Source organism: Lepidochelys olivacea, assembly GCF_965140295.1.
Source record: "Lepidochelys olivacea isolate rLepOli2 genome assembly, chromosome: 1".
NCBI lineage: Eukaryota > Metazoa > Chordata > Testudines > Cheloniidae > Lepidochelys > Lepidochelys olivacea.
Genome location: NC_140411.1, coordinates 173536558 through 173552105, shown reverse-complemented (window position 1 = coordinate 173552105; position 15548 = coordinate 173536558). Strand labels below are relative to the sequence as shown.

At 42.3% G+C, this 15548-nt stretch overlaps 1 long non-coding RNA gene across 1 annotated transcript; it reads left to right on the top strand.

Moving 5' to 3' along the window:
* Nucleotides 1-1294: 1294 nt before the first annotated feature.
* LOC311514979 lies at nucleotides 1295-13244 on the top strand. Its single transcript, XR_014710016.1, has 7 exons — nucleotides 1295-1456; nucleotides 2742-2809; nucleotides 5915-6005; nucleotides 6519-6615; nucleotides 6892-6961; nucleotides 10618-10799; nucleotides 11987-13244. It is a non-coding gene; the product is annotated as an uncharacterized lncRNA (long non-coding RNA).
* Nucleotides 13245-15548: the final 2304 nt, after the last annotated feature.

Sequence of the window (15548 nt, the reverse complement as noted above, 5' to 3'; positions counted from 1 at the left end):
AACTGCCTACAGGGAAGATTATAAGGGAAATTTGAGAAAAAAAAACATTTTAATTTTGTTAGCTCAGCAGTGTTTGTAATTATCAACATAGCCTATTATTTACTTAGGGGTAAATTGTACGTATGGGACCTTTATCTTGTACTGTAATTACACTATGAAGAAACAGTGCAGTTGTTAGGGGTGATTTCACATCGATGGATTGTTAAGTGTCATTAAAATTATCCTGGAATATATTTATTTACAAATAAATATTCCCAATCTTTCTTTTAGGAGAGTATTACCGAGTGACCTTTAGAAACAGATGACAAACAGGAAGTTGCTATACTAGAGCAATAATAATAATATTTATAAAGAACTGTCTTGCCAAGGCATCTTGGGAGCTATATTGGTAAAGATATTTTTAGAATGACCACTGTTGTGCCCTTTATTTAGTATTACCTTTCATTCTCTTTCACAATTTTATTTTTATTTTGGAGGGCATCTAAATCCTCTCCCCACCCCATTTTGTTCCATCTGTTTACATTTTAAGAAGGTTAATTTTAGTTGTGTTTGCTATACCATTGTTTAATTGTAGTTTATTTTTAGGGAAGAGCAAAATGTTAAAATCTCAGAGCATGCCATTTACTTTCATTGAACCATCTATTTCTGGCATGGCGGAGTGGATTTGAAATCCTCGTAGTGACATGAGCTATGCCATGGCTGAATCATGGTTTTCTATGCACAAGAAATAAAAAAGTATATATTTACTTCAAGCATTAATTTGGGCAGGAAGTGTGTGAAATGTAGTCACTTAATCCAGTTGCATCAATTATTCTTTTTAAAAATACATCATGGTTACATACCTGTAAAAGTTACAGTAACTCTTTGAAAATTTTTCTTTAATTAGCACTTTCTCTCTCTCACACACACACACACTCTCTCTCTCCCCCCCCACACACAATATTTTGGTAATAGTTCACTATTACCCCCCGCAAAATCCAAACAAAACTGAAAAAAAATCTAATAACATTAACTTGGTTCAAAGTGCAATTGGCCGTTTATTTCCTGTCATTTTCAGTACTCTATTCCCTTCCAATGGACCCAGGGTGGTCCCTTTACACACATCAGCTGGATGATCCTTTTCAGCCTTCTAGATCTTGAGGGGTAGAAAGATGACCCGCTCATTACATTTAGGGGGGTCACTGATTAGGATGGCCACCCTCCTCTTCCATACCATATCCCTTCTCAGTATATTCACAGGAGTGGTGACCTATAATCCTTTATTCTGTGACCAAAATTTTCCAGGTTGTGATAATAGGGCAGGGGTGGCCAACCTGAGCCTGAGAAGGAGCCAGAATTTACCAACGTACAGGGGGAGGAGTTGGAGCAGAGTGGTTTGGAGTTGGAGCAGAGAGCAGCTTGAAGGAGTTAAAGTAGAGGAGAAATGCCGTGGCTGGCTAGAAGACCAAGACCCGAGGTAAAGAGACATCCAGCTTGTGCAGAGTGAGGGCAGGAAGCCCCACAAGCTGAAGAGCAGGAGAGGGAAGTAGCCCAGGGGAAGGAAGCACTAGTTCAAGTGGTTTGCCACTATCCCTAGGGCCCCTGGGCTGGGACCTGGAGTAGAGGGCGGGCCCAGGTCCTTCCCTCTCCACTACCCTTCTCTGGGTTACTAGTGGGACAGTAGATACCCTAGTTCAGGGGCAGGAAATTGCACCCTGAACTCCCCACACAAGAAGAGGAAGTGTGGGACCCATCAAAATCGTGCCAGCAATTTGCCACAGTACCCAGCCACGTTCAGCTATGGGAACCTATTTTCTCAAGAGTGCCAGTACAATGTATTTATATAGAGTCAAATTCTGAGATGTTTACTTGTTTTTTCACTCATGCCTTATTCAGCCAAAACGCCCATTGACTCCAAGCACAATTTTGAATTGGTAAGAACATCAGAAGATGTTAGCCTATAACAACTATTTAAAGATTCAGAAGTTTAATGCCAAGCTGTGCTGTCACAGCATGGGACGGCCCTTTTAAGGGTTAACCTGGGCCAGTGCAACCCACCTCCATGTTCTGTCCCTTTAAAAACCAGGTATTTTGGGAATTGTAGTCCCTGCAGGGTCATGCAACTCCAGGATGGAAGTGAGGCCTGCTGGGGAATATAAAGAGGCTGGCTGTGGCTCAAAATAGTGAGAAATACAGGAAAAAGGTATGAAAACAGATGTTGCAACTTGTTGGCAACAATCTGAAGGGGCTGAGAGTCTGAACAGAGACCAGTTTGAGTCTGTGTGGACTGGGAGCTGAGACTAGAACCCACAAAAGAGTATGGTGGAGAATGTAGGGCAGAGGCTAGGGAGACGGTCCTAAAGAGAGTCAGACATAGAAAGAAGCAAAGAAGTAGGCAAGTTTGGAGACTGAGAGTTGACAGCTGCCTATAGTACAGGGCCCTAAGCATGGACCCTGGTGTAGAGGGAATGTCTGGGATCCCCTATGGCACTCCTTGGTGTTGCTGTGTTTAAAAAAAAAAAGCATACAAAGGGAAGGATTTGGAAAGGAAGCAGTTGCCTGAGGATGAAATATTGTTATACCCTGGAAAGGGTAGAAGTCAGACAGACCCTAATGGAAGGAAATGGCAAGAAATAGTTTTTGGTTTGAAGGGTGTGTGTGTATATGCTATTTATTTTGACTCTGGGAGTTTGTTTGCCCTAAATGGGAGCAATATTGATTTGGCTGTAATGCCAAACTTCACCGAATTGCTTGCAATACAGAAACAACTGGAAAGTGGAGCTCGGAGAGAAGGGACACGGAGACACAGCTGTAACTGACTGTTGAGCAGGTAAGCCACACGGCATACATATAATGTCAGAATTAGCCACAGTATGTGTCATAGCAGCTAGTACATATCTATCACCTCTGCTGTGTTAGTTTAAAAAACAACAAAACAATAAAAATAAAATATTCTGTTACTTCAGGATATTCTAGTCTATAGAAGATATTAATTACCTATAGGGTGAATTGGAACCACCCACTATAATATTTCCTCTAAGACATAAACAACTATACTAGTTTTGTCAATTCACTTTTGTTCATTGCTTCTCAGATAGTTTCATTATATCTATAACCTTTAGCACTTTTTTGCTGTTCAAGCAATATTTCAAAGTATGTTCAGACAGAACAGAATGTTGCATATCTTTGCCCTCAGCTGTGTTAGTGACAGGAAAACTGTCCTTAAGACTGAAGCTCTGCACAGGTCAATTTGTACCATATTTAGGCTTTTATTTTCTCTACTGTGCCTTTCAAAGTGAACTCCAGCTACTGAAGACTCTGATTAACCTAGAATCTGGATTCAGGGTATTAAATGCCAGTGCTGCATGGTCAGTAATGAATGTGTTTAAAAAAAAATCTTGCTGAGAGGTCTCACTTTCTCATATATCTGTAAGGCATTCTGATTCAAAGGAAAAATAATTTATTCTTGTTGACAAAAGTAGAGGTGTGAAAAGTAATGACTTAATAATTTTCCTTGTGATGTGAAAGTACAACACCCCTAAAGCAGTGTATTACAATATGTAAGGTTTCAGAGTAACAGCCGTGTTAGTCTGTATTCGCAAAAAGAAAAGGAGTACTTGTGGCACCTTAAAGACTAACCAATTTATTTGAGCGTGAGCTTTCATGAGCTACAGCTCACTTCATCGGATGCATTTATTCATCGGATGAAGTGAGCTGTACCTCACGAAAGCTCATGCTCAAATAAATTGGTTAGTCTCTAAGGTGCCACAAGTACTCCTTTTCTTTTTACAATATGTAATCTATTGGTATCAACTAGCTCTCCCTGCCATCTATTTATGAAATGGGGGGAAGGATCTCAAGAGCAGACCATATTTGCATTGTCACACCTACTTTTTCCTAGATAATCAACAGACATACATGCTTTGCCAAAGTGATAAATTTTGGCTGTTTGGCGCTAAAATACCCTTAAGTCTTGGATGCAGGGATAATGAAATGTTGTTATCTTTCCTGTATAACTAAAGGGTGGCAGAACTGTACTTATTCTGAACTAATTGAGGTGGTTACCCTAAATGCACAAGGAACCTAATTCTGCTCCCAAAGCAGTCAATGGCAATGTTTCCAGCAATGTTAACCATTAGGCCCATATTGAAGAAATGTAATAACACATCTATAGTTCTGGTAGGAAACTTTTCATTAAAATTGTGTTTTTTTTGGTGCAAAATTGGATTTTTCAGTAACCACAATTTTTCACAAAATCTGTCTGGTTTCTATGGGAAAAAAATTCTCTTCATTGAAAAAGTGAAAAGGTTTTGATTAAAAAACTATTTTAAAAATACATTGTTGAAATACTCCATGAGGGAAAAAAAAACTTATTTTCTGCTCTCTAATAGTTACATTATAAATCCCCAAATAATTTGGAATCCTACTGATTGTTCAGCAAGCAAGACTTGAGGGATTGAGGATATATTTGTCCAATCTGGGGGAGTCTCATGAAATTCAGGATTATTGGCAAAGCTAAATTACTCTTCATTAAAATTATTTGAAGGTTTTGGGGTTCCAGAGTTGGCTGGGACATAGAACAATTGTAGGGATGTGGTAGTATCTCACTTATCATAGGCAATAACATTTGAAATATGACTTGTGTCTAAGGCCCATAAATATAACAACTAAGTGGCCAGATTTTCAAATGTGCTTTAGCGCTCCCTGATTCTACACTGTTGCTAGAATCTTCAGTGCCCAGCCCCAGTATAACTTACAGATGCTCCTGAAGAGCAGGTCAGACTTAAACTATTGGCATAAGGTCCCTCAGGGACCTTTAATGCCAGTAGAGACTTGGGCATAGAGGAGCTGTTCTCTGCCATCTTCCCTTTCCATTTCTCCTTGCCTCCAGAATGCTTCAGACATGAGTCCTCCCATTCTCTGCAGTGGTGGTAGTGATCATGGTGGGGAAACTGGTGTCTGGGGATTTGTCTCCACCAGCTTTACACCAGTGCAAAGTTCATTAACATGAAGGAAATTTACTTCTGCCCAGCTACAGCCAGAAGACAGCCACTTCATGCTGTCTCAGTAGCTGAGTAGAGCAAAGGGCCAAAACAGACTACTGAATCCAACCCAGTATTCTTTATGAACAAAACATTAGTAACTTCATTTTTGTTAAAGATTTGGTTGATCTTATGTAATATCCCTGCAATCACATCCCAGTACCCTTTCCCACAGTGAGTAAATCGATTACACATGGAGTAAAGTTCTACTTGGTGTGAGTAAACCGGGCTGAATCTAACCCTCTGTTTGCTAATGTATTTTAGTTTTAATAACTTCAGAAAGTTATAGGTAAAACTGATGTCCAACTGCACTTGGAGAGAATCATAATGCATAGGACTACAGAGTATATGGCACATTCTACCCTGCTTTCTCTGAAATATCTCCATGTTAACACAGGATAGAGGCCTAAAACAGCAGTGGATCAAAAGTGGTTATTTCAGTTTTCACTGATGGATGGTGTAGTCATTAAAGAAAAAATGAACTAATGCCTGAATCCATCATACATGAAATAAAATATAAATAATTAAATCAGCTGCAATAGGAGTGTCTGCTTTACTCTTGCTATCTGAATGTGTCAAACTGCATGATCAAGAGAGGCAATTACATGAAAAACAAGTCAAGAATTTTGTAAACATATAAAATACATAGCTCTCCAGTTTAAGCACTGCTTGCTTTCTGTTTGTCAAGCACAGTTGGTGACTGAGGACACAGCGCTCATTTCTCCCGTTCTTATAATCATCATATATTTCATAAAAGGAAAATCTAAAAGATGCCGGCAGCTGCAACATTAAAGCCTGCTGTTGCTTGTATTCTTGTTCATCACCCTTGTATTCCTGGTGACTAATCTGGCTGCAGAAAATCACTATGAAAACTTTCTCTTTATGTTTTAAAGAAAAGACAGTTCACATGAATATACAAAACAGAGCAAAGCTGCACAGAGAGTATCCACTGAATACACTGATGATCGGTACCTTAGACTGAAGGTAGGTAGAAAAGATGATAAAGGAAACTTGTAGAACAGATCAAATAAGGGTGGGGTGGGACATGTAAGAATTTCCCAACTAGTGACTGATAGGTGGAAAAGATAGAATGTACTATGAATAATTGCAGAGTTGTATTTGACCAGCTGTAGAACTGATCAAATAGGGTGACATTCATCCCTGTGCAGAGATGCAGCACAAGGCCCATGCACCACTTCAGTCCCACTAGAGCTCTTAAAATAGGACTTAAGCGGAGCCTAGGGCCTAGTCTTGTGGTTGCCACAGGAATGGATTTTATCCCTCATTCAGGAACATATTCATGGACTACATTCTTTGTTCCTAGATGTGTACATTTCCCTTTAGCCTTATTAAAAACACATTGTTTGCTTGCACCCAGTTTACCGAATGATCCAGATCGCTATGTGTCAGTGACTTGCACTATTTACCACACCCCTTTCCCCCCAGTTTTATGTTTTCTACAAACTTTATCAGTGATTAGTTTATGTTTTCTTCCAGGTCATTGAGAAAAAGTATTAAGTGTAGGACCAAGGACTGATATCTGCAGGACCACATAAGAAACTCACCCACTGAATTATGATTCCACTTCTAAAATGTAGGACGTTGCTCCTGATATTCCAAAATATCAGGGAGAATCCTGGAACCTGGTTTGCTATTTTTTTCCCTTCTGATACCTCTCCATAGCCTCCTACCATTTGTTTGGCTTGTTATGGGTTAATTACTGAAGGAAACCTGAGGCAGCATTTCCTAATGGTTAGAGCAGAAAGGGGCATAGCAATCAAGAGACCTGACTTCTGTTCCCCACTTTTCCATGGATTTTAATATGACATTGGATGAATCAATAACATCTGTCTTTGTTTCCCTCGACCAGATCCCCAGCTGGCATAATTCTGTGTAGCTCCTTTGGCTTCCACGGAGCAATGCAGATTTACACCAGATGTGTAAGTAGTACTAGTCTACTTTTCCCCTCAGGATGCACAGATCACCTATTGAAAGCAATCGAACTTCTGTATATAAAGGGAGAACAGAATAGTTTTGAATTGGTGAGACTAATTTATAATCTACAATGTTATGTTCAGCAGGTATACACAGTGATTTAAAAGATTATCAGAAAAGTTAACATAGCAACGCATCCCCAGTTTTGTTCAGTAATTCAGTAGAGTGGAGTTCTTGCATTCAGTGTTGCCCAATTGTTGTAATTCAGCAGACACATTGAGTCTGCGCTCTATCCTTGAACTGCTTCTCATTCTTCTAATAATATTTAGAAGACCATTGAATCATGTTGAGTCTCTTTTTCTGTCCATTATACTCTCTAACAAAGAATGACCTCTGAGAAAATTAATAATCTCAAAACTTATGTTAAATAAGAAAGCGGGCTTTGAAACTTTTGATTTTTTTTAATCTTTGATCTTCATTGTTTTGTGCTGGCCACTGTGCTTTTCTCCACAGTTCAGTGAGCCTGTAAAGCAGGGGTCTCAAACTCAATTTACCTTAGGGCCAATGCCAGTCCTCAAATCCTCCCAGTGGGAAACACATGCGGCCTAGAACCCACCCACCCCCCAAACTCTGCCCCCCACCTGCCTGAGGCTCTGGGAGGGAGTTTGGGTGGGGGAGGAGGTCTGGAGTGCAGGCTCTGGAATGGAGTTTGGGTGCTGGGTGCAAGCTCTGAGCTGGGGGTGCAGGATGAGGGGGAGGAGGGAGGGGTGCAGGCTCTGGGAGGGAGTTCGGGGGCAGGAGGGGGTGTGTGAGAAGGGGGAGGGGATGCAGGCTCTGGGAGGGGGTTGGGGGGTGTGGCGCTTACCTGGGGCTCCAAGTCAGGATGGGACGGGGATTGTTAGGGGGCTTATTTCTTCACCCACTTACTTCCCTGGTCCTTCTCGCATGAACAGAGAGCAACAATACCCGAAGTCCAAAGGTGCAAACAATTCAATGTTTATTGAGGTGAACTTCCAGCAAGCATGATTCCAGTTTCCTTCCTTAGTGTCCCCCTTCCCAGCTCTGACACTACAGAGCCTTACCTATGTCCCAGTTCCCATTCCCCCCTTAGCAAAACATGATTCCAATTTCCCCATCCCCATTCCCTGTTCCCATTTCTCCCCGTTACATGTCCTGATTGACTGCAGACAATATAGTAAAACTTGAGCTCTGCTTAACCAATCATTTTACTGAAATTTAACTAAGCAATCCTAACATATTGTAACAAGATTATTTAACCAATTATATCCCACCACCTTAATTAGTTTACACCCAGCAACATTAATTATACAGCAGACAGAAACAATCACAGAGCCAGACAGAGATTAGACAGACAAACAATAGGGAATGGGGACTACAATGATAGAACAACACAGAAATGAGGATTTCACATCCCAGCTATCAATAAGTGAGTTCTTGCCAGACAGGGTGCTATCAAACTAAGTTTTCCTTTTACATCTTCTAGGCACTTCCCTTTCTCTGGAGGCAATAGGCATTATCAGGACAGGATTGTATTCCTAGCAGCCCAATAGCACCTTCTTTCAATGTGACTAGTTTGGAATGTGAGGATGTGACCGTTCGCTTCCCAGCTTATGGCTGCCTCTGCTGCTCAGCCAAAGGCCTTAGCCTAAGCACAGGGCCTCAGACTGTCACAGCAAGAGAAGGCCCTTACACCGGCAGACAGTGATTTTGATTATTTTTTTATACCTCTATAACTAGCTAAGTGATAAGAATACACCTAAATTCTTAGAGAATAGGCCTTTACAGACAGGCCTGAATCCCTATATCCTAACAGGGGGCCTCCGTGCGCTGCTGCCCCCAAGCACTGCACCCACAGCTTCCCATTGGCCACAGGGGTGCTTGGTGTGGTGGCAGCATGTGGAGGCACAGCCCCGCCCCGGGGCTGCAGTTGCTGGACCCCCGCGGGCCACATTGGGGAGGTTTGTGGGCCGGGACTTTGAGACCCCTGCTGTAAAGTGTGTGTGCAGTGGAGGGGCAGGAAAATCAAAATATGAACTATTGAAAAGGCTGAAGTAATAAAGCACCTTTCACAGATTGCAACATTTAAAATGTTGATATTTTATTTTAGTGACCAAAATTTCAAAGGGAAAAGAAAATGGCACAACACAGATTCATTTCTTTGAAGAAAAGATTACAATAAGCATGTAATGTGGTGAAAACTTGACCTATTCTTACTGCAATCTTAAATTTGTAATCTCATGGTTCTAAGACTTTTCAGAGTGTGATATATAAAGTAGCCTCAGGCAGAAAGAACTCGAAATTGAGTTTACTACAATATGTTCACAGATAATATAGCCATTATAGCCTTTTCAGCATTTAGGGCCATATATTAGCCTCTCCTTTTGTGCCACGAAGGGTACAGAAGAAAAAGAAAGGGTAATGAGAAAGATTAAAGGAAAAAATGAGATGACAGACACTGAAAGGAGGGGAAAAACAATACAAGATATACAATAGAAAAAAATAGAATGAGGGAGTAGCATAGCAAGAAGGATGAGAAAATGAACAAGCGGGCTAGTAAGATGTCTGTTATAATATGTTGGCATTTAAAAGAATTAATTATGTAAAGTCTCTTGCATACAGTAAATTCTTGTGAATATGTAAATTTCTCAGCCTCTGGTGGATGTCATCCTTTTCTCTGGTTGCTGCTGTCGCTACAAGTGTTAACTTTATCTCTAAAATTTAATATGACTCTTTCCTCCTCCCCATACTATTGCACAATTTTTTTTTTTCCCCAAGGGAGGATACTCTTTGGAGTGTTCTTCTGGGGAAAAATCCCAGTCCGCACTGAGCTGACTAGAGTAACCCCAGCATGTGTGTACAAGGAGAGGAGGAGCAAGGCACTTTAATTAAAATTACTAAGTGAATAAGTTTAAAAGATTCATGTTTAAATTTTTTCTTGAACCGGAAGTTTGAGGTCAACTACTTTAGGTCATCTCATTAGACTTAGTTTCCTTAAGTGACTTTGAATCCCATTTGTTTCTCTTTGCATCTGCAGTTTCAGTGAGCTTTGCTTTCTTTTGTTTAACTTGTCTTACCCATTTTTGCAGATTTATTAGACCCAAACTGTTCTGTCATACTTCATCTCACAGTAGCTTCTGAGTTGTCACTTCCTTTCCCCTAGCATTCTGGAATTTCACTGCTTCCTTTCTCCTCAGCAATTTCCATCTACTCAACTTTCTCTTCTTTTTTTTAACTCATGTGGCATATGCAATATTTCGAGTTTGAGCTGCTGTTGAGTTGAGGGTGGTTTTGCTCTGCTTTCCTTGTTTTTAGTTTAGAACAAGTCCATAAACTAGTGGATTTCACTTACATGCTGATGTTTTGCCCAAGGGAGAGACTGAGGAGAAAATGCTCTCTCAGAGTTATTTTTCTCCCTTCTGGAGGAGTGATTAGCCAATACTTGACCAGCACAGCTGTTTTTATAAACTCCAGCCTTTTTGTTGCTGTAGTAAACATAATTTACAGTGTTCAGTTTTCAAGGCATTTTACCCTATTTTGATGCCCTTTGCCTGTCTTTTATTATGCAGTTTAAGGTTATCTGGAGACGTTAATTCTTAAATGACTGACCGGAACAGAGACCTTTTTTTTTTTTTACCAATAGGTTAATAAAGGAGATTCACTTCAAAAGGAGATTCCCAGTGTGTGTTATCAGTCAGTATACTTATGTCACCATTTTCTACAAGATTTGTCTAAAACTATCTCAAAGAGGGAGTGTGGTCCAGTGATTACAGCAAGGGAATGGAGCTCTTCTCAGCCTTGCCCTCACTTGTTGTGTGACTATGGGTAAGTCACTTACACTCTATGCCTCGTTTTCTCTATCTCTAAAAGGAGGATATTGTTCTGCTTTCTGAAGACCTTGAAGCTCCTCTAATGAAAAGTGCTGTGTAGCATACTGATTCCGCATGTGACTTAATCATGTGACTATTTTTAAGCATGGGAATAAATGACTTTGATAGGACGACTTTTGTGTTAGTATCTTGCTCAACTGAGGTCTGAAGCACACAGCATTATTTTTACTGAACTTCAACTACTATATATTTCTTAAATTACATGATGACAAGCCATCAGTGCATTAACAGTAGAATTGGTTGGGAATTTTTCAATTACACTTTTTTGTGGGAGGGGAGGGCAGAAAATGCCAATTTATTGAAACTGAAATGTTTCAATAGAAATGTATTGGTTTGCACAAAACTTTCTCTCTCAACCAGTGAAATGTTCCCTGTGAAAGAGTACCCTACCCTAGAATAGCCAATAGCTCAATGTTTCGGGCACTCACCTGGGATGTGGGAGACCTACATTCAAGTCCCTGCTCTCCCTGATTCAGAGCAGGGTCTTGAATGTAGTTCACCCCAAACCCAGGTGAGTGTTCTGGCCATATAATCATTTTCTCTGGCTCTGTGAACATTTAAGTATTTCTACAAAGTGGAACAGAGAGAAGGATTGCCTAGGGATTAAGGTATTCACTTGGGACTTTGGAGAGTCAGGCTCAAGTCCCTGTTCTACCTGATTCATTCTAAGGGTATGTCTAAACTATAAATTTAGGAAAATTTTATTTAAGTCAACACTGACTCCCCGATTTAAGCAAATCAATTCTGCATGTCCGCACTATACACATTATGTCAGCGGAGTGCATCCTCACTAGCAGGGCTTGCATCGACTCACAGAGCGCCGCTCTGTGGGTAGCTATCCCACAGTGCATGGAACTGAGTGGAATGATGAGTTGGGCTTGCAATGCCTCATGGGACCAAAACATTTGTGCAGGTGGTTATGGGAACATGGGATTAGCCTCCTATGATGCACCTCCCTCACTCACTTCCTGAAGTCAATGGCAAACAAACCAAGCCTTTTTCATGCCTTTTTTTCTAAGCCTGGGTTACCTGCGCAGATGCCATAGCACGGTAAGCATGGTCCCCACTTAGCAGTACACTGTTGTTGTGAGCATTACAAACACCTCACGTCTTATCCTACAGTATTTGCTTAGCTGAACCACACAGAGCAATGTGATGCCATCGCAAACAGTCCTTCTGGAAGCCATGGAGCGGAGCAATTCGCAGATGCTGGCGACTGTTGTGCATCACCTTGACATAGTGGAGCACCGCTTCTGGGCCCGGGAAACAAGCACTGAATCGTGGGACCATATTGTTATGCATCTGTGGGTTGACTAGCCGTGGCTGCAGAACTTTCAAATGTGCAAGGCCACTTTCATGGAACTGTGCAAAGGGCTTTCCCCAGCTCTGAAGCACAGCAATACTAAAAGGAGAGTTTCTCTGACAGTTGAGAAGTGAGTGGCAATAGCTCTGTGGAAGCTTGCAGTGCCAGACAGCTGCTGTGGGGAATCAGTTTGGAGTGGGTAAATCTACCGTGGGATCTGCTGTGATCCAAGTTGCCAGGACAATCAAAAGACTTCTGCTAAGAAGGGTAGTGACTCTGGGAAACACTCAGGTCAAAGTGGATGACTTTGCCGTGATGGGGTTCCGTATCTGTGGTGGGACGATAGACGGAACTCATATCCCTATCTTAGCACCAGACCACCTTGCTAAAGAGTACATAAATTGAAAGGGGTACTTATCAATGGTGTTGTAAGTACTGGTGGATCACAGGGGCTGTTTCACCAACACCAACATAGGATGGTCAGAAAAAGATGCATGATGCGCACAGCTTTAGGAATCCGGTCTTTTCAGAAATCTGCAAGCAGGAACTTTCTTTCCAGACTGCAAAATAACCGTTGGTGATGTTGAAATGCCAATCGTGATCCTGGGACACCCAGCCTACTCCTTGCTCCCCTGGCTTATGAAGCCATACACAGGCAGCCTGGACAGCAGTAAGGAGCAGTTAAACCATAGGGTGAGCAAGTGAAGAATAGTGACGGAATGTGCCTTTGGACATTTAGAAGCCCACTGGCATAGTTTGCTTATTAGAGTACACCCCAGTGAAAGCTATATTCCCACTGTTGGTGCTGTGTGCTCCATAATATCTGTGAAACAAAGGGAAAAATGTGTCTGGCAGGCTGGGGGTTGGAGGCAGATCACCTGGCAGACAATTTTTGAGCAGTCAGACACCAGGGCAATGGGAAGGGCAGAGTGAGGCATGCCGCATCTTCGTGAGACTTTGAAAAGTAGTCTCATCAATGACCCACAGTAATGTGACATTTGTGTGTGTTGTTCCTTATTGAGCTGTTCCCTTCATTGCGTGTACTCCCCTGTAAACTCTACCCCCGCTAACCGCTGTGTGCTCAATGAATAAAGAGCCTTTTCTTCTCAATCCGTTAATTTTTATTATGCTCACAAACACTGAGAGACAGCAAAGAAAAGTAAGATAAACTGGGGCAAAAGGGCTGATAATACTTGTGGGGGGGAGGGTAGAAACAAGGACCACTTGCTTACAATTGCACTGCAATAACAATCAAAGGTGAGAGAATGGGTGCCTTCTGGTCCTTGTACCTTCCCCTGGAGTTGAGTGCAAGGGATACCAGACTCCCCACATAAACACAACACATCCTAGGATGTCTGGGAGAGGAGGATGTAGAAATGGGCCATGATGGCAGCAGGTCCGGCATAGGGTGCAGCGGGGCTCTAGCATCCAGCTGCCTTTCTTGAACTTCAACAGACACTTTAATATGTCTGTTTGCTTCCTCATAATCCACACCATCTCATCCTGCGTGTCATGCTCTTGTTCCCTGCTCTGTCTTTGCAGTCATTGTGCAGGCTTTCCGACAGTGCAATTCTCCATGTGCTGAGCTCTGTCTTGTCACTCTCAGAGGCACGCACTAACTCATTGAACATGTCTTCCCGATTCTTCTTTTTCTGCCTTCTAATCTGGGAAAGTCTCTGACAAGGTTTCAGCTGCAAAGAATACAAAGCACAAGGGTAGCATTGACAGTGCATACATTGTTTCTGGTGTAAGGTTAAATCTTTTTTATAAAAGAAACACCTCTCAGTGCACTTCCCTGCAAACCACAATGTAATCACAACCACTGGCTATTGCAAGAGTCGGTTTGCTGCTATAGCCATGGTAAGTAAAGCCACGTGGCATGGGAGAGAGGTCTTGTGCTGCAGCCTTTGTTAAAACATCCTTGGGATCAATGGCTGTTACCTCAGCACAACCCCCTTTCCCATAGCAACGTGGATGGTGCTTGAGGACAGGCACCAGTGTAAAGCCCGACAAATAGTTTGTGTTACAAAAGCGGTACTGGGTTGGGGTGGAAGGGAGACAAACAGGAAGTGTCGTCCCTCCCCATTTTTTTAAAATGCTGGCTGCAGTATGCAGTGATCCCTTCCAACCACAATCAGGGCACACTCGGGAAAGTGTGGTTGTGTGACCCAGAATTCAACAAACGGGTGGATTACTTATCGAATTGCTTACGGTTTAAGGGCTAGCATTTAAAACTCCCCCCATTTCCCATAGGAGACCATACACAGTATCATATAACAGAGACGGAAAGGGAGCAGATTCTGCAAGCGTCTGGGTACAGACCTCGTCCTTATGCTGCAATGCTGTATGCCACAATGATTCCAGAAAAGTTAATACTGGAGTGGCGCGGGAAAGTGCCCTACCATGGTGGATGAAATAAGGCAGTCCTTCCCAGAAACCTTCTGCAAAGGATTGCAGAGTATCTCCATGCAAGCTTCCTAGAGATCTCAAGGTAGGATTCCCAAGCCATCCCCGGGCACATAAACAGTCTTTTTCGGAGAGCACCCTCTATGTAGCTGGAGTAGCTGCCGATAACTTCTATCCCAATTTTTTAATTCAGATTCAACATAAAAATAATAGCATGTGTAACCCCTATAGTTTGATTGAAAATGTGTACTCACCAGAGGTGCCTTCCCTGGCATCACGGTCGGCCAACAATTGGTCCTGTGAAGGGATGGGCTCCAGAGGTAAAAAAAGTTCTTGGCCATCAGGAAGAATGAATCCTCTGCTTGCCTGCTGTGCATTCTCCTCCTCCTTCTCTTCCTCATCAACAATGTTCTCTTCGTTGTTGCCCAACGTTGCCCAGGGCTCCTGGGAGGTATCCACGGAGCGTTTGGGGTAGTGGTGGGGTCGCCACCTAGAATCGAATGCAGCTCCTCATAGAAGCGACATGTCTGTGGCTCAGAACCAGAGTGACTCTTTGCCTCCCTTGTCTTCTGGTATGCCTGCTGCCCCCAGAGCACTTGCAGCACCCCAGGAAACCCTCTGCCCCAGAGCACCCATGGTGCCCCAGTGTGCCTCCTGGCACAGAGCACCCAAGATTTAGTCAGGGGTTATAGTACAAGTCATGGGCCATGAATTTTTGTTTACTGCCCATAACTTGTCCATTACTTTTACTAAAAATACCGATGACTAAAACGTAGCCTTAATCATGATACAAAGACTTAGTTAATGGCCTTCTCACACCCATTAAGGTGCTATATGCAAGAAAGCTTGTCCCATCAGCCTGAATTCTGAGGAAGGAAATAAAGATAGCTGACCTGAACTGTTGGAGTTTGGACTTTCACAGGGCAAGTACTTGGAAACAGAGGTACCTGGCTTAGCCCTAAAAGACATTCAGTG